This window comes from Aulonocara sp. 'chitande type north' Nkhata Bay, linkage group LG3 (assembly GCF_057382095.1).
Source record: "Aulonocara sp. 'chitande type north' Nkhata Bay isolate Kocher_YH1m ecotype deep benthic linkage group LG3, A_spYH_male_GT1.1, whole genome shotgun sequence".
Taxonomy (NCBI): Eukaryota; Metazoa; Chordata; class Actinopteri; order Cichliformes; family Cichlidae; genus Aulonocara; species Aulonocara sp. 'chitande type north' Nkhata Bay.
In genome coordinates, this window is record NC_141346.1 from 55,887,131 (window position 1) to 55,906,976 (window position 19,846).

General features: G+C 37.4%; 1 long non-coding RNA gene across 4 annotated transcripts in view; it reads right to left on the bottom strand.

The window, feature by feature from the left end:
* LOC147336237 (uncharacterized) overlaps positions 1-17,361 on the bottom strand; it is a 31,805-nt gene extending 14,444 nt beyond the window's left edge. The window contains exons 1-6 of one of the 4 annotated variants that reach the window (XR_015128236.1): positions 17,274-17,361; positions 16,961-17,041; positions 15,254-15,435; positions 15,058-15,159; positions 14,743-14,903; positions 14,031-14,187 (exon numbers count right to left, since the gene is read on the bottom strand). This is a non-coding gene — a long non-coding RNA (uncharacterized LOC147336237). Of the gene's footprint in view, positions 1-14,030; positions 14,188-14,742; positions 15,160-15,253; positions 15,436-16,960; positions 17,042-17,273 lie in introns of all 4 variants that reach the window. The other 3 variants (XR_015128237.1, XR_015128235.1, XR_015128234.1) reach the window with 3 other exon arrangements.
* Between the last annotated feature and the right edge of the window lie 2,485 nt (positions 17,362-19,846).

Sequence of the window (19,846 nt, forward strand, 5' to 3'; positions counted from 1 at the left end):
GGTTTTCATTATGTGAATAATTTTAAAATCTTAGCTCAAACGGCTGCAAAACCTCTTTCTTTCGCCAAGACAATGCGTTTCTCACTGTTACATGCATTTGAATGGGAAACTCGCCCGAGACAAAGTATAGGTTTTCATTATGTGAATAATTTTAAAATCTTAGCTCAAACGGCTGCAAAACCTGTTTGCCCAGCACGGAGATATTGAGTTTTATAAGATAAAGCCATAAACATGTGTGTCTGAGTCTTCTATCAAAAGTTACAGCGATTTATATGAAGTTGTTCAAAAACGCTTTCTTTCGCCAAGACAATGCGTTTCTCACGGTTACATGCATTTGAATGGGAAACTCGCCTCAGACAAAGTATAGGTTTTCATTATGTGAATAATTTTAAAATCTTAGCTCAAACGGCTGCAAAACCTGTTTGCCCAGCACGGAGATATTGAGTTTTATAAGATAAAGCCATAAACATGTGTGTCTGAGTCTTCTATCAAAAGTTACAGCTATTTATATGAAGTTGTTCAAAAACGGTTTCTTTCGCCAAGACAATGCGTTTCTCACTGTTACATGCATTTGAATGGGAAACTCGCCTGAAAAAAAGTATAGGTTTTCATTATGTGAATAATTTTAAAATCTTAGCTCAAACGGCTGCAAAACCTGTTTGCCCAGCACGGAGATATTGAGTTTTATAAGATAAAGCCATGAACATGTGTGTCTGAGTCTTCTATCAAAAGTTACAGCGATTTATATGAAGTTGTTCAAAAACGCTTTCTTTCGCCAAGACAATGCGTTTCTCACTGTTACATGCATTTGAATGGGAAACTCGCCTGAAAAAAAGTATAGGTTTTCATTATGTGAATAATTTTAAAATCTTAGCTCAAACGGCTGCAAAACCTGTTTGCCCAGCACGGAGATATTGAGTTTTATAAGATAAAGCCATGAACATGTTTGTCTGAGTCTTCTATCAAAAGTTACAGCGATTTATATGAAGTTGTTCAAAAACGCTTTCTTTCGCCAAGACAATGCGTTTCTCACTGTTACATGCATTTGAATGGGAAACTCACCCGAGACAAAGTATAGGTTTTCATTATGTGAATAATTTTAAAATCTTAGCTCAAACTGCTGCAAAACCTGTTTGCCCAGCACGGAGATATTGAGTTTTATAAGATAAAGCCATAAACATGTGTGTCTGAGTCTTCTATCAAAAGTTACAGCGATTTATATGAAGTTGTTCAAAAACGCTTTCTTTCGCCAAGACAATGCGTTTCTCACTGTTACATGCATTTGAATGGGAAACTCGCCTGAAAAAAAGTATAGGTTTTCATTATGTGAATAATTTTAAAATCTTAGCTCAAACGGCTGCAAAACCTGTTTGCCCAGCACGGAGATATTGAGTTTTATAAGATAAAGCCATGAACATGTTTGTCTGAGTCTTCTATCAAAAGTTACAGCGATTTATATGAAGTTGTTCAAAAACGCTTTCTTTCGCCAAGACAATGCGTTTCTCACTGTTACATGCATTTGAATGGGAAACTCACCCGAGACAAAGTATAGGTTTTCATTATGTGAATAATTTTAAAATCTTAGCTCAAACGGCTGCAAAACCTGTTTGCCCAGCACGGAGATATTGAGTTTTATAAGATAAAGCCATGAACATGTTTGTCTGAGTCTTCTATCAAAAGTTACAGCGATTTATATGAAGTTGTTCAAAAACGCTTTCTTTCGCCAAGACAATGCGTTTCTCACTGTTACATGCATTTGAATGGGAAACTCACCCGAGACAAAGTATAGGTTTTCATTATGTGAATAATTTTAAAATCTTAGCTCAAACGGCTGCAAAACCTGTTTGCCCAGCACGGAGATATTGAGTTTTATAAGATAAAGCCATAAACATGTGTGTCTGAGTCTTCTATCAAAAGTTACAGCGATTTATATGAAGTTGTTCAAAAACGCTTTCTTTCGCCAAGACAATGCGTTTCTCACTGTTACATGCATTTGAATGGGAAACTCGCCCGAGACAAAGTATAGGTTTTCATTATGTGAATAATTTTAAAATCTTAGCTCAAACGGCTGCAAAACCTGTTTGCCCAGCACGGAGATATTGAGTTTTATAAGATAAAGCCATGAACATGTTTGTCTGAGTCTTCTATCAAAAGTTACAGCGATTTATATGAAGTTGTTCAAAAACGCTTTCTTTCGCCAAGACAATGCGTTTCTCACTGTTACATGCATTTGAATGGGAAACTCGCCCGAGACAAAGTATAGGTTTTCATTATGTGAATAATTTTAAAATCTTAGCTCAAACGGCTGCAAAACCTGTTTGCCCAGCACGGAGATATTGAGTTTTATAAGATAAAGCCATAAACATGTGTGTCTGAGTCTTCTATCAAAAGTTACAGCGATTTATATGAAGTTGTTCAAAAACGCTTTCTTTCGCCAAGACAATGCGTTTCTCACTGTTACATGCATTTGAATGGGAAACTCGCCTGAAAAAAAGTATAGGTTTTCATTATGTGAATAATTTTAAAATCTTAGCTCAAACGGCTGCAAAACCTGTTTGCCCAGCACGGAGATATTGAGTTTTATAAGATAAAGCCATGAACATGTTTGTCTGAGTCTTCTATCAAAAGTTACAGCGATTTATATGAAGTTGTTCAAAAACGCTTTCTTTCGCCAAGACAATGCGTTTCTCACTGTTACATGCATTTGAATGGGAAACTCACCCGAGACAAAGTATAGGTTTTCATTATGTGAATAATTTTAAAATCTTAGCTCAAACGGCTGCAAAACCTCTTTCTTTCGCCAAGACAATGCGTTTCTCACTGTTACATGCATTTGAATGGGAAACTCGCCCCAGACAAAGTATAGGTTTTCATTATGTGAATAATTTTAAAATCTTAGCTCAAACGGCTGCAAAACCTCTTTCTTTCGCCAAGACAATGCGTTTCTCACTGTTACATGCATTTGAATGGGAAACTCGCCCCAGACAAAGTATAGGTTTTCATTATGTGAATAATTTTAAAATCTTAGCTCAAACGGCTGCAAAACCTGTTTGCCCAGCACGGAGATATTGAGTTCTATAAGATAAAGCCATAAACATGTTTGTCTGAGTCCTCTATCAAAAGTTACAGCGATTTATATGAAGTTGTTCAAAAACGCTTTCTTTCGCCAAGACAATGCGTTTCTCACGGTTACATGCATTTGAATGGGAAACTCGCCTCAGAAGAAGTATAGGTTTTCATTATGTGAATAATTTTAAAATCTTAGCTCAAACGGCTGCAAAACCTGTTTGCCCAGCACGGAGATATTGAGTTTTATAAGATAAAGCCATGAACATGTTTGTCTGAGTCTTCTATCAAAAGTTACAGCGATTTATATGAAGTTGTTCAAAAACGCTTTCTTTCGCCAAGACAATGCGTTTCTCACTGTTACATGCATTTGAATGGGAAACTCACCCGAGACAAAGTATAGGTTTTCATTATGTGAATAATTTTAAAATCTTAGCTCAAACGGCTGCAAAACCTGTTTGCCCAGCACGGAGATATTGAGTTTTATAAGATAAAGCCATAAACATGTGTGTCTGAGTCTTCTATCAAAAGTTACAGCGATTTATATGAAGTTGTTCAAAAACGCTTTCTTTCGCCAAGACAATGCGTTTCTCACTGTTACATGCATTTGAATGGGAAACTCACCCGAGACAAAGTATAGGTTTTCATTATGTGAATAATTTTAAAATCTTAGCTCAAACGGCTGCAAAACCTCTTTCTTTCGCCAAGACAATGCGTTTCTCACTGTTACATGCATTTGAATGGGAAACTCGCCCCAGACAAAGTATAGGTTTTCATTATGTGAATAATTTTAAAATCTTAGCTCAAACGGCTGCAAAACCTCTTTCTTTCGCCAAGACAATGCGTTTCTCACTGTTACATGCATTTGAATGGGAAACTCGCCCGAGACAAAGTATAGGTTTTCATTATGTGAATAATTTTAAAATCTTAGCTCAAACGGCTGCAAAACCTGTTTGCCCAGCACGGAGATATTGAGTTTTATAAGATAAAGCCATAAACATGTGTGTCTGAGTCTTCTATCAAAAGTTACAGCTATTTATATGAAGTTGTTCAAAAACGGTTTCTTTCGCCAAGACAATGCGTTTCTCACTGTTACATGCATTTGAATGGGAAACTCGCCTGAAAAAAAGTATAGGTTTTCATTATGTGAATAATTTTAAAATCTTAGCTCAAACGGCTGCAAAACCTGTTTGCCCAGCACGGAGATATTGAGTTTTATAAGATAAAGCCATGAACATGTGTGTCTGAGTCTTCTATCAAAAGTTACAGCGATTTATATGAAGTTGTTCAAAAACGCTTTCTTTCGCCAAGACAATGCGTTTCTCACTGTTACATGCATTTGAATGGGAAACTCGCCTGAAAAAAAGTATAGGTTTTCATTATGTGAATAATTTTAAAATCTTAGCTCAAACGGCTGCAAAACCTGTTTGCCCAGCACGGAGATATTGAGTTTTATAAGATAAAGCCATGAACATGTTTGTCTGAGTCTTCTATCAAAAGTTACAGCGATTTATATGAAGTTGTTCAAAAACGCTTTCTTTCGCCAAGACAATGCGTTTCTCACTGTTACATGCATTTGAATGGGAAACTCACCCGAGACAAAGTATAGGTTTTCATTATGTGAATAATTTTAAAATCTTAGCTCAAACTGCTGCAAAACCTGTTTGCCCAGCACGGAGATATTGAGTTTTATAAGATAAAGCCATAAACATGTGTGTCTGAGTCTTCTATCAAAAGTTACAGCGATTTATATGAAGTTGTTCAAAAACGCTTTCTTTCGCCAAGACAATGCGTTTCTCACTGTTACATGCATTTGAATGGGAAACTCGCCTGAAAAAAAGTATAGGTTTTCATTATGTGAATAATTTTAAAATCTTAGCTCAAACGGCTGCAAAACCTGTTTGCCCAGCACGGAGATATTGAGTTTTATAAGATAAAGCCATGAACATGTTTGTCTGAGTCTTCTATCAAAAGTTACAGCGATTTATATGAAGTTGTTCAAAAACGCTTTCTTTCGCCAAGACAATGCGTTTCTCACTGTTACATGCATTTGAATGGGAAACTCACCCGAGACAAAGTATAGGTTTTCATTATGTGAATAATTTTAAAATCTTAGCTCAAACGGCTGCAAAACCTGTTTGCCCAGCACGGAGATATTGAGTTTTATAAGATAAAGCCATGAACATGTTTGTCTGAGTCTTCTATCAAAAGTTACAGCGATTTATATGAAGTTGTTCAAAAACGCTTTCTTTCGCCAAGACAATGCGTTTCTCACTGTTACATGCATTTGAATGGGAAACTCACCCGAGACAAAGTATAGGTTTTCATTATGTGAATAATTTTAAAATCTTAGCTCAAACGGCTGCAAAACCTGTTTGCCCAGCACGGAGATATTGAGTTTTATAAGATAAAGCCATAAACATGTGTGTCTGAGTCTTCTATCAAAAGTTACAGCGATTTATATGAAGTTGTTCAAAAACGCTTTCTTTCGCCAAGACAATGCGTTTCTCACTGTTACATGCATTTGAATGGGAAACTCGCCCGAGACAAAGTATAGGTTTTCATTATGTGAATAATTTTAAAATCTTAGCTCAAACGGCTGCAAAACCTGTTTGCCCAGCACGGAGATATTGAGTTTTATAAGATAAAGCCATGAACATGTTTGTCTGAGTCTTCTATCAAAAGTTACAGCGATTTATATGAAGTTGTTCAAAAACGCTTTCTTTCGCCAAGACAATGCGTTTCTCACTGTTACATGCATTTGAATGGGAAACTCGCCCGAGACAAAGTATAGGTTTTCATTATGTGAATAATTTTAAAATCTTAGCTCAAACGGCTGCAAAACCTGTTTGCCCAGCACGGAGATATTGAGTTTTATAAGATAAAGCCATAAACATGTGTGTCTGAGTCTTCTATCAAAAGTTACAGCGATTTATATGAAGTTGTTCAAAAACGCTTTCTTTCGCCAAGACAATGCGTTTCTCACTGTTACATGCATTTGAATGGGAAACTCGCCTGAAAAAAAGTATAGGTTTTCATTATGTGAATAATTTTAAAATCTTAGCTCAAACGGCTGCAAAACCTGTTTGCCCAGCACGGAGATATTGAGTTTTATAAGATAAAGCCATGAACATGTTTGTCTGAGTCTTCTATCAAAAGTTACAGCGATTTATATGAAGTTGTTCAAAAACGCTTTCTTTCGCCAAGACAATGCGTTTCTCACTGTTACATGCATTTGAATGGGAAACTCACCCGAGACAAAGTATAGGTTTTCATTATGTGAATAATTTTAAAATCTTAGCTCAAACGGCTGCAAAACCTCTTTCTTTCGCCAAGACAATGCGTTTCTCACTGTTACATGCATTTGAATGGGAAACTCGCCCCAGACAAAGTATAGGTTTTCATTATGTGAATAATTTTAAAATCTTAGCTCAAACGGCTGCAAAACCTCTTTCTTTCGCCAAGACAATGCGTTTCTCACTGTTACATGCATTTGAATGGGAAACTCGCCCCAGACAAAGTATAGGTTTTCATTATGTGAATAATTTTAAAATCTTAGCTCAAACGGCTGCAAAACCTGTTTGCCCAGCACGGAGATATTGAGTTCTATAAGATAAAGCCATAAACATGTTTGTCTGAGTCCTCTATCAAAAGTTACAGCGATTTATATGAAGTTGTTCAAAAACGCTTTCTTTCGCCAAGACAATGCGTTTCTCACGGTTACATGCATTTGAATGGGAAACTCGCCTCAGAAGAAGTATAGGTTTTCATTATGTGAATAATTTTAAAATCTTAGCTCAAACGGCTGCAAAACCTGTTTGCCCAGCACGGAGATATTGAGTTTTATAAGATAAAGCCATGAACATGTTTGTCTGAGTCTTCTATCAAAAGTTACAGCGATTTATATGAAGTTGTTCAAAAACGCTTTCTTTCGCCAAGACAATGCGTTTCTCACTGTTACATGCATTTGAATGGGAAACTCACCCGAGACAAAGTATAGGTTTTCATTATGTGAATAATTTTAAAATCTTAGCTCAAACGGCTGCAAAACCTGTTTGCCCAGCACGGAGATATTGAGTTTTATAAGATAAAGCCATAAACATGTGTGTCTGAGTCTTCTATCAAAAGTTACAGCGATTTATATGAAGTTGTTCAAAAACGCTTTCTTTCGCCAAGACAATGCGTTTCTCACTGTTACATGCATTTGAATGGGAAACTCACCCGAGACAAAGTATAGGTTTTCATTATGTGAATAATTTTAAAATCTTAGCTCAAACGGCTGCAAAACCTCTTTCTTTCGCCAAGACAATGCGTTTCTCACTGTTACATGCATTTGAATGGGAAACTCGCCCCAGACAAAGTATAGGTTTTCATTATGTGAATAATTTTAAAATCTTAGCTCAAACGGCTGCAAAACCTCTTTCTTTCGCCAAGACAATGCGTTTCTCACTGTTACATGCATTTGAATGGGAAACTCGCCCGAGACAAAGTATAGGTTTTCATTATGTGAATAATTTTAAAATCTTAGCTCAAACGGCTGCAAAACCTGTTTGCCCAGCACGGAGATATTGAGTTTTATAAGATAAAGCCATAAACATGTGTGTCTGAGTCTTCTATCAAAAGTTACAGCGATTTATATGAAGTTGTTCAAAAACGCTTTCTTTCGCCAAGACAATGCGTTTCTCACGGTTACATGCATTTGAATGGGAAACTCGCCTCAGACAAAGTATAGGTTTTCATTATGTGAATAATTTTAAAATCTTAGCTCAAACGGCTGCAAAACCTGTTTGCCCAGCACGGAGATATTGAGTTTTATAAGATAAAGCCATAAACATGTGTGTCTGAGTCTTCTATCAAAAGTTACAGCTATTTATATGAAGTTGTTCAAAAACGGTTTCTTTCGCCAAGACAATGCGTTTCTCACTGTTACATGCATTTGAATGGGAAACTCGCCTGAAAAAAAGTATAGGTTTTCATTATGTGAATAATTTTAAAATCTTAGCTCAAACGGCTGCAAAACCTGTTTGCCCAGCACGGAGATATTGAGTTTTATAAGATAAAGCCATGAACATGTGTGTCTGAGTCTTCTATCAAAAGTTACAGCGATTTATATGAAGTTGTTCAAAAACGCTTTCTTTCGCCAAGACAATGCGTTTCTCACTGTTACATGCATTTGAATGGGAAACTCGCCTGAAAAAAAGTATAGGTTTTCATTATGTGAATAATTTTAAAATCTTAGCTCAAACGGCTGCAAAACCTGTTTGCCCAGCACGGAGATATTGAGTTTTATAAGATAAAGCCATGAACATGTTTGTCTGAGTCTTCTATCAAAAGTTACAGCGATTTATATGAAGTTGTTCAAAAACGCTTTCTTTCGCCAAGACAATGCGTTTCTCACTGTTACATGCATTTGAATGGGAAACTCACCCGAGACAAAGTATAGGTTTTCATTATGTGAATAATTTTAAAATCTTAGCTCAAACTGCTGCAAAACCTGTTTGCCCAGCACGGAGATATTGAGTTTTATAAGATAAAGCCATAAACATGTGTGTCTGAGTCTTCTATCAAAAGTTACAGCGATTTATATGAAGTTGTTCAAAAACGCTTTCTTTCGCCAAGACAATGCGTTTCTCACTGTTACATGCATTTGAATGGGAAACTCGCCTGAAAAAAAGTATAGGTTTTCATTATGTGAATAATTTTAAAATCTTAGCTCAAACGGCTGCAAAACCTGTTTGCCCAGCACGGAGATATTGAGTTTTATAAGATAAAGCCATGAACATGTTTGTCTGAGTCTTCTATCAAAAGTTACAGCGATTTATATGAAGTTGTTCAAAAACGCTTTCTTTCGCCAAGACAATGCGTTTCTCACTGTTACATGCATTTGAATGGGAAACTCACCCGAGACAAAGTATAGGTTTTCATTATGTGAATAATTTTAAAATCTTAGCTCAAACGGCTGCAAAACCTGTTTGCCCAGCACGGAGATATTGAGTTTTATAAGATAAAGCCATGAACATGTTTGTCTGAGTCTTCTATCAAAAGTTACAGCGATTTATATGAAGTTGTTCAAAAACGCTTTCTTTCGCCAAGACAATGCGTTTCTCACTGTTACATGCATTTGAATGGGAAACTCACCCGAGACAAAGTATAGGTTTTCATTATGTGAATAATTTTAAAATCTTAGCTCAAACGGCTGCAAAACCTGTTTGCCCAGCACGGAGATATTGAGTTTTATAAGATAAAGCCATAAACATGTGTGTCTGAGTCTTCTATCAAAAGTTACAGCGATTTATATGAAGTTGTTCAAAAACGCTTTCTTTCGCCAAGACAATGCGTTTCTCACTGTTACATGCATTTGAATGGGAAACTCGCCCGAGACAAAGTATAGGTTTTCATTATGTGAATAATTTTAAAATCTTAGCTCAAACGGCTGCAAAACCTGTTTGCCCAGCACGGAGATATTGAGTTTTATAAGATAAAGCCATGAACATGTTTGTCTGAGTCTTCTATCAAAAGTTACAGCGATTTATATGAAGTTGTTCAAAAACGCTTTCTTTCGCCAAGACAATGCGTTTCTCACTGTTACATGCATTTGAATGGGAAACTCGCCCGAGACAAAGTATAGGTTTTCATTATGTGAATAATTTTAAAATCTTAGCTCAAACGGCTGCAAAACCTGTTTGCCCAGCACGGAGATATTGAGTTTTATAAGATAAAGCCATGAACATGTTTGTCTGAGTCTTCTATCAAAAGTTACAGCGATTTATATGAAGTTGTTCAAAAACGCTTTCTTTCGCCAAGACAATGCGTTTCTCACTGTTACATGCATTTGAATGGGAAACTCGCCCGAGACAAAGTATAGGTTTTCATTATGTGAATAATTTTAAAATCTTAGCTCAAACGGCTGCAAAACCTGTTTGCCCAGCACGGAGATATTGAGTTTTATAAGATAAAGCCATGAACATGTTTGTCTGAGTCTTCTATCAAAAGTTACAGCGATTTATATGAAGTTGTTCAAAAACGCTTTCTTTCGCCAAGACAATGCGTTTCTCACTGTTACATGCATTTGAATGGGAAACTCACCCGAGACAAAGTATAGGTTTTCATTATGTGAATAATTTTAAAATCTTAGCTCAAACGGCTGCAAAACCTGTTTGCCCAGCACGGAGATATTGAGTTTTATAAGATAAAGCCATGAACATGTTTGTCTGAGTCTTCTATCAAAAGTTACAGCGATTTATATGAAGTTGTTCAAAAACGCTTTCTTTCGCCAAGACAATGCGTTTCTCACTGTTACATGCATTTGAATGGGAAACTCACCCGAGACAAAGTATAGGTTTTCATTATGTGAATAATTTTAAAATCTTAGCTCAAACGGCTGCAAAACCTGTTTGCCCAGCACGGAGATATTGAGTTTTATAAGATAAAGCCATAAACATGTGTGTCTGAGTCTTCTATCAAAAGTTACAGCGATTTATATGAAGTTGTTCAAAAACGCTTTCTTTCGCCAAGACAATGCGTTTCTCACTGTTACATGCATTTGAATGGGAAACTCGCCTGAAAAAAAGTATAGGTTTTCATTATGTGAATAATTTTAAAATCTTAGCTCAAACGGCTGCAAAACCTGTTTGCCCAGCACGGAGATATTGAGTTTTATAAGATAAAGCCATGAACATGTTTGTCTGAGTCTTCTATCAAAAGTTACAGCGATTTATATGAAGTTGTTCAAAAACGCTTTCTTTCGCCAAGACAATGCGTTTCTCACTGTTACATGCATTTGAATGGGAAACTCACCCGAGACAAAGTATAGGTTTTCATTATGTGAATAATTTTAAAATCTTAGCTCAAACGGCTGCAAAACCTGTTTGCCCAGCACGGAGATATTGAGTTTTATAAGATAAAGCCATAAACATGTTTGTCTGAGTCTTCTATCAAAAGTTACAGCGATTTATATGAAGTTGTTCAAAAACGCTTTCTTTCGCCAAGACAATGCGTTTCTCACTGTTACATGCATTTGAATGGGAAACTCGCCTGAAAAAAAGTATAGGTTTTCATTATGTGAATAATTTTAAAATCTTAACTCAAACGGCTGCAAAACCTGTTTGCCCAGCACGGAGATATTGAATTTTATAAGATAAAGCCATGAACATGTTTGTCTGAGTCTTCTATCAAAAGTTACAGCGATTTATATGAAGTTGTTCAAAAACGCTTTCTTTCGCCAAGACAATGCGTTTCTCACTGTTACATGCATTTGAATGGGAAACTCACCCGAGACAAAGTATAGGTTTTCATTATGTGAATAATTTTAAAATCTTAGCTCAAACGGCTGCAAAACCTGTTTGCCCAGCACGGAGATATTGAGTTTTATAAGATAAAGCCATGAACATGTTTGTCTGAGTCTTCTATCAAAAGTTACAGCGATTTATATGAAGTTGTTCAAAAACGCTTTATTTCGCCAAGACAATGCGTTTCTCACTGTTACATGCATTTGAATGGGAAACTCGCCCGAGACAAAGTATAGGTTTTCATTATGTGAATAATTTTTAAATCTTAGCTCAATCGGCTGCAAAACCTGTTTGCCCAGCACGGAGATATTGAGTTTTATAAGATAAAGCCATGAACATGTTTGTCTGAGACCTCTATCAAAAGTTACAGCGATTTATATGAAGTTGTTCAAAAACGCTTTCTTTCGCCAAGACAGTGTGTTTCTCACTGTTACATGCATTTGAATGGGAAACTCGCCTGAAACAAAGTATAGGTTTTCATTATGTGAATAATTTTAAAATCTTAGCTCAAACGGCTGCAAAACCTGTTTGCCCAGCACGGAGATATTGAGTTTTATAAGATAAAGCCATGAACATGTTTGTCTGAGTCTTCTATCAAAAGTTACAGCGATTTATATGAAGTTGTTCAAAAACGCTTTCTTTCGCCAAGACAATGCGTTTCTCACTGTTACATGCATTTGAATGGGAAACTCGCCTGAAACAAAGTATAGGTTTTCATTATGTGAATAAATTTAAAATCTTAGCTCAAACGGCTGCAAAACCTGTTTGCCCAGCACGGAGATATTGAGTTTTATAAGATAAAGCCATGAACATGTTTGTCTGAGTCTTCTATCAAAAGTTACAGCGATTTATATGAAGTTGTTCAAAAACGCTTTCTTTCGCCAAGACAATGCGTTTCTCACTGTTACATGCATTTGAATGGGAAACTCACCCGAGACAAAGTATAGGTTTTCATTATGTGAATAATTTTAAAATCTTAGCTCAAACGGCTGCAAAACCTGTTTGCCCAGCACGGGGATATTGAGTTCTATAAGATAAAGCCATAAACATGTTTGTCTGAGTCTTCTATCAAAAGTTACAGCGATTTATATGAAGTTGTTCAAAAACGCTTTCTTTCGCCAAGACAATGCGTTTCTCACGGTTACATGCATTTGAATGGGAAACTCGCCTCAGACAAAGTATAGGTTTTCATTATGTGAATAATTTTAAAATCTTAGCTCAAACGGCTGCAAAACCTGTTTGCCCAGCACGGAGATATTGAGTTTTATAAGATAAAGCCATAAACATGTTTGTCTGAGTCTTCTATCAAAAGTTACAGCGATTTATATGAAGTTGTTCAAAAACGCTTTCTTTCGCCAAGACAATGCGTTTCTCACTGTTACATGCATTTGAATGGGAAACTCGCCTGAAACAAAGTATAGGTTTTCATTATGTGAATAATTTTTAAATCTTAGCTCAAACGGCTGCAAAACCTGTTTGCCCAGCATGGAGATATTGAGTTTTATAAGATAAAGCCATAAACATGTGTGTCTGAGTCTTCTATCAAAAGTTACAGCGATTTATATGAAGTTGTTCAAAAACGCTTTCTTTCGCCAAGACAATGCGTTTCTCACTGTTACATGCATTTGAATGGGAAACTCGCCTGAAAAAAAGTATAGGTTTTCATTATGTGAATAATTTTAAAATCTTAGCTCAAACGGCTGCAAAACCTGTTTGCCCAGCACGGAGATATTGAGTTTTATAAGATAAAGCCATGAACATGTTTGTCTGAGTCTTCTATCAAAAGTTACAGCGATTTATATGAAGTTGTTCAAAAACGCTTTCTTTCGCCAAGACAATGCGTTTCTCACTGTTACATGCATTTGAATGGGAAACTCGCCTGAAACAAAGTATAGGTTTTCATTATGTGAATAATTTTAAAATCTTAACTCAAACGGCTGCAAAACCTGTTTGCACAGCACGGGGATATTGAGTTCTATAAGATAAAGCCATAAACATGTTTGTCTGAGACCTCTATCAAAAGTTACAGCGATTTATATGAAGTTGTTCAAAAACGCTTTATTTCGCCAAGACAGTGTGTTTCTCACTGTTACATGCATTTGAATGGGAAACTCGCCTGAAACAAAGTATAGGTTTTCATTATGTGAATAATTTTAAAATCTTAGCTCAAACGGCTGCAAAACCTGTTTGCCCAGCACGGAGATATTGAGTTTTATAAGATAAAGCCATAAACATGTGTGTCTGAGACCTCTATCAAAAGTTACAGCGATTTATATGAAGTTGTTCAAAAACGCTTTATTTCGCCAAGACAATGCGTTTCTCACTGTTACATGCATTTGAATGGGAAACTCGCCTGAAAAAAAGTATAGGTTTTCATTATGTGAATAATTTTAAAATCTTAGCTCAAACGGCTGCAAAACCTGTTTGCCCAGCACGGAGATATTGAGTTTTATAAGATAAAGCCATAAACATGTGTGTCTGAGTCTTCTATCAAAAGTTACAGCGATTTATATGAATTTGTTCAAAAACGCTTTCTTTCGCCAAGACAATGCGTTTCTCACTGTTACAAGCACATATTTTCTCTGCTTTGTCTAACCTCTGCAGAGCCTCTGTCAAGAAAAACATATCTGTAAGCATAAAACAAATATACATTTCATAACACGTCACTGGACAAACCTCGGTCAGTTGATTTCCTCTGTGCAGTGCAGACGAACATCAGTCAGCAAGTCAAGGCTGTGAGATGGACTGGTGTCCTTTGTGACTCTGCTGGTTCTTCTGAGGAAACACCACCGTCTCTCCACACCGTCACCATCTGTGAGCACAAACTGCTGCTCTGCCAGCATGTAGGAATCACATATCACACACACAGGGGTGAAGAAACATTAGAGCTCAACTTTGGATACTTTAGATCTAAACAGATCAAACTAGCTCTTAGTTTCAACAATCAGTGAGCAGACAAACAATGATACCATACTGATTCTATATGAATACAATATGGTATTTTCAATACAGGTGTCAAATTAATTTATTAAAACTAATACAGATATATGTATATATATTTTTTTTTGATAAATTCGTTTGCTAAATTATAAGAATATATATATATTTTTTTTCATTTAACTATTGCAACTGAAAGAAATTAAATATTGAACAAAAATATATTGTCACATTCTGAGCATGCTCAGCATGCTGAAAGACTTGAAGTTGCTACAGATTTTAAGAAGTGATAATTATAGGGAAAAAACTTCTCTTTTTCTTCTGTTTAATCAAACATTTGATGCCTTAGATGTCTCAGTCCTATAGCATTCTGCAACTACAACTAAGCTGAAGCTTGGATTTGGCTGCAGGTGCCCCTGTACATCCTTCTCAGCAGCACACATGTGGGTACCATTTAATCACACTTCTTCCTGAGCTTTGCTTCATCACAAGACCAAAGGTGGCATCCCGTGTCACAGTCTTATCATCATCCAGAAGAAACATTTGAAGAAACATCATGGAGAAGAAACATTTACGTGCCTCCTGGTTTTGCTTTCTGATCCTGCAAAAAGACTGAGGACAACAAAGCCCAGAGAACACGAGATACACAACATCCAACATTCAGACTCAACAGCCTCCATAAATGAAGAGCACCAGGTTGGTTCAGTTATAGTAGATATGAGCATACTTCACATTACTGGGTATGAATAATAATCAAGAGACAAACTTTGAAGATGCAGAGCATGATGTCCCATCATCAGACTGTAAACAAACATCCACCAGGCTTCTTTGTTGGATCTCCTATCAGGGATCAGTAGCGTGTATTAACCTGTGGATCAGCAGTCACTGAAATATTACTGTTTCAGATAAGAAATCTAGCACATAAAAGCCAGGGTAGGAGGGATCTCTGCAAACTGACTTACCTCTGCAAGTGTGAAGCTCAACAAAAATCTGACTCTCCAGTCACTGACAAACAAAAACCTCCAGCTGGGAGATAGAAAACGCTGTCTGGGTCTTGCTGGATGTTGCTGGTCAGAGTCCACACATTAGCAGAGTGCTTCTTGGTCCCACTGACCCATGTGGACAGTGACTGTGGAGAACTGTTCTGGAAAACATAAAAGAGAATTAAAATAACAAAAAGCCAAAGAGGATTTCCACAAAGACTATCTTGGAATCAGCAATCAAAAAAAACACTGGTTCATATTTCAATTAAATATGAACAGATTCCTTAAATGTACGCAGTTCAGATCTGATTTAATTTAATTTCCTTCACACAGCACATTCGTCCAGGCTGACAGGTAAACATAGAATTAATCTCAGGTAACATGACTCATAGTAGAGATTCAGTAAGAAAGATTGCAGGCTCTAATATTATTACCACACAATCCAAGGACACACCAACAGCTCAGATTTCTAGAACTATTTAAACAAATGTCTTTTGAATATTCAATTCAGTGGGGTGGGGGGTGTCGTGGAATTTTTTAAATAAAGTCTGCAACACAGAAAGAGCTGTGATCAAGCTATTTATTACTGCGCACAGGAGAGCAAACACACATCAAACATTACAGTTCAGTCATGTCAGCTCTGCCACAGAAGTTGTGCTCCTACTCCTTTATGCATTCCAAGGAAGAGGGAGGAAGTTACAAACTGATCCTACCACACTTCACGTGTCTCGCTATGAAACCTAACGGATCAGTGGTTATGCTGTTTTGTGCCCTTGGCCTTATCAGCACCTGTAAAGGGAGTTGTTTTCTCAAACTGCTGAAGTAAGTTCATCTAGTTTTAGAACCTTTCACTGAACAGTCTATAACAGTGTCATAAGCACTTAAATACTTTAAATGAGAATAACAGAAAATTTCTATTACAGGAGCTAGAGCCTGTCCCAGTAGTCATAGGTAGAGCACACCTGGACAGGTCACCAGTCTGTCAGAGGACTAACACGGATGCAGCCTGACTCAATCCTAAATGTTCAGCACACAGAGACACAGAGGTGCTGTTTAAAGTTTAGTGTTAACTTGAGTCACTGATCATTTGCAGTATTACAGAGTCTGGCAGTCTTTGCATGATGTCCACGTCACTGTACGTTTCTAGCTGACTCTCAGGTGTGACAGGTGTGCCAGCAGGAAAGAGTAATAATAGCCTGCATCCTGAGGTTTTTCATGCAGGATTAAAGGAGCCAGGCTTTGTTCACACAGCTAGGATTGTATTTTACATTGACCCTGGGTCAGTATAAGTATCATACAGTTTAAACGAAGCACTGAAACTTGCACATATTTATTACAGATGCACTGAAGCTAATCGAGATATTTGCTGTCAATCTGTGGCTGCGATTAAACAGTTTACTGGAAACTTTATTAACTAGTAACTTCGTCAGTCATAACAGAAGCTAATATTTCTGTGCTAACATCGTTTAAACAGTAACAGCTTTACTCCAATATAAGCTAACGTTTACACCGTAACTTTAAGCTAGCACCATAAAGACGGTAAAACACGTAATAACATCTACAAATGCATCTTAAAGCTGTTATATTAGCACTCGGTGTATTACTAACATAAGCACATTAACATTATTGACACTCGCTGACTTTTAATAGTCGTTCTATAAATGCTGTCCGTTTAAACGGTCTTACCTGTAAACACTGCTGTATCCACCGGATTCCAGCCAGAGTGAATTCTGGAGTCTTCCCACGCTCCTGTTAGTGATCCTCCATCTGGATGGATGATAACAACCTTCTGAACAATCTAGCAGGAGCTGGTCCATATCTATGGGACTGATTTGTGCTAATAACGCCCAATTGTATGGACTGATAACAGCCGAAGCGGGTGAATAAAGTCACCCAGTCGCTAGCTGTGCCATTACCCAATATACACCAGCACAATATTAGGCACAGCACCACGATAGACATTTTCAGTGGTTTTGAATGCAGGACATGGTTATCTTACCTTGTAAAATGCATGACAATAAAACAGCTAACCACCATAAAATGGTATTGTGTGTGTATGTGCATGTGTGTGCGTGTGTGTGTGTGTGAGAGAGAGAGGGGGGGGGGGGGAGAGATCAAAGGCGTGCGTTTATGTTTTTTCTTGATCAAGAGTGTGCCTCCTCTCTCTTATTGGATATGGTGTAGCATGTTTATTCAGGTGCACCTTTGAAGTCTATGAGAATACTTTGCAGCCTGGTCTGAGTGGTCATTTCTGCACAGACACAATGAAGCGTGCACTCAGTTTAGAGGAGGCTGTTGCTGCAGTTTTGCACTCTCCACAAGCAGTGGAGATACTTCTGACAGCGAAGAAGAATTTTTGCCAGGCACCGAGGAGCTTTGCAGCTCATGTGCGGAGGAGGAGAAGGAGAAGGAGGAAGAAGAGCAGGAGGAAGAGACAAGACTGGAGGATGGCCAGTGGAGATCTAAAAATGGAGAAATCATGTGGCAACCCACACATGAAGAGGTCCTGCCATTTTTTCCTCCTCCCATTTTAACCCCAGGACCAACCCATTATGCAATTCATAGGATCAGCAGCCCTGTGTGCACTTTCCATCTTTTTTTTGCAGAGGACATTATGCAGCTAATCCTGCATTTCACCAACCTGCAGGGCAACAGGTCAGTAAAAGACTGGAAGGACATAGATGAGGAGGAGTTGCAGGCTTACATGGGGCTTGTGATGCTGGCTGGCCTGTACAGGTCTCACATGAAACGACAACAAGCCTGTGGGATGGGGAGACAGGGCTCTTCTGTTTCCTGCTACCATGTCAAAAAAAAAGATTTGAGCAAATTAATCGGGCAGTAAGATTCGATAATCGTCTCTCCCGTCCAGGTCGCTACAAGGGGGATATGGCTGTGGTTTCCTACATCCCCAAGCAAAGAAAAAATGTTGTCTTATTGGGCACCAGGCACCGTGAGCTACAAGTCCAGGACTCTGGGAAGAGAAAGCCCCACATCATCCTGGATTATAACAAATCCAAAGGGGCTGTGGATCATCTGGACCAGGTAAGAACAATTATAAGTCATTTATTTGCCAAATTGTTTATCGTTTCTCATTGTCATAACTGATAAAGTCAGATAATGTGATTATGATAGTTTTGATATGAGATGATAGTTTTAGAATATGAGAGTTTTGATAGTTACAGATAGGAGGGGGGCCCACAGGCGGAAGGATCTATGAAGTTAATGAAAAAACTCTTTATTTCACCATGTTAGTGCGTTACTCGCTATTACATGCATTTGAATGGAGTTCTCGCCAGACGCAAAGTATAAGTTTTCATTATGTGAATAACTTGAAAATCTTAGCTCAAACAGCTTTAAAACCTGTTTCCCCGGAACGGGGATATTGAGTTCTATAAGATAAAGCCATAAACATGCGCGAAAGAAAGCGTTTTTCATCAACTTCATAGATCTTGCTGTAACTTTTGATAGAAGACTCACAAACACATATTTATGGCTTTATCTTATACACTTCAATATCCCCATGCTGGGAAAAAGGGTTTTGCAACTGTTTGACCTAAGATTTTCAATTTATTCACATAATGAAAACCTATACTTTGTTTCGGTCGCATTCCCCATTCAAATGCATGTAACAGTGAGAAACGCATTGTCTTGGCGAAAGAAAGCGTTTTTGGACAACTTCATATAAATAGCTGTAACTTTTGATAGAAGACTCGGATACACATGTTTATGGCTTTAACTTATACAACTCAAGGTCCCCGTGCTGGGAAAAAAGGTTTTGCAGCTGTTTGAGCTAAGATTTCCAAGTTATTCACATAATGAAAACCTATACTTTGTGTCGGTCGAGTTCCCCATTCAAATGCATGTAACAGTGAGAAACGCATTGTCTTGGCGAAAGAAAGCGTTTTTGGACAACTTCATATAAATAGCTGTAACTTTTGATAGAAGACTTGGATACACATGTTTATGGCTTTAACTTATAGAACTCAAGGTCCCCGTGCTGGGAAAAATGGTTTTGCAGCTGTTTGAGCTAAGATTTCCAAGTTATTCACATAATGAAAACCTATACTTTGTTTCAGGCGAGTTTCCCATTCAAATGCATGTAACTGTGAGAAACACACTGTCTTGGCGAAATAAAGCGTTTTTGTACAACTTCATAGATCTTGCTGTAACTTTTGATAGAAGACTCAGACAAACATGTTTATGGCTTTATCTTATAGAACTCAATATCCCCGTGCTGGGCAAACAGGTTTTGCAGCCGTTTGAGCTAAGATTTTCAACTTATTCACATAATGAAAACCTATACTTTGTTTCGGGCGAGTTCCCCATTCAAATGCATGTAACAGTGAGAAACGCATTGTCTTGGCAAAAGAAAGCGTTTTTGTACAACTTCATATAAATTAGCTGTAACTTTTGATCGAAGACTCGGATACACATGTTTATGGCTTTATCTTATAAAACTAAATATCTCCGTGCTGGGAAAAAAGGTTTTGCAGCTGTTTGAGCTAAGATTTCCAAATTATTCACATAATGAAAACCTATACTTTGTGTCGGTCGAGTTCCCCATTCAAATGC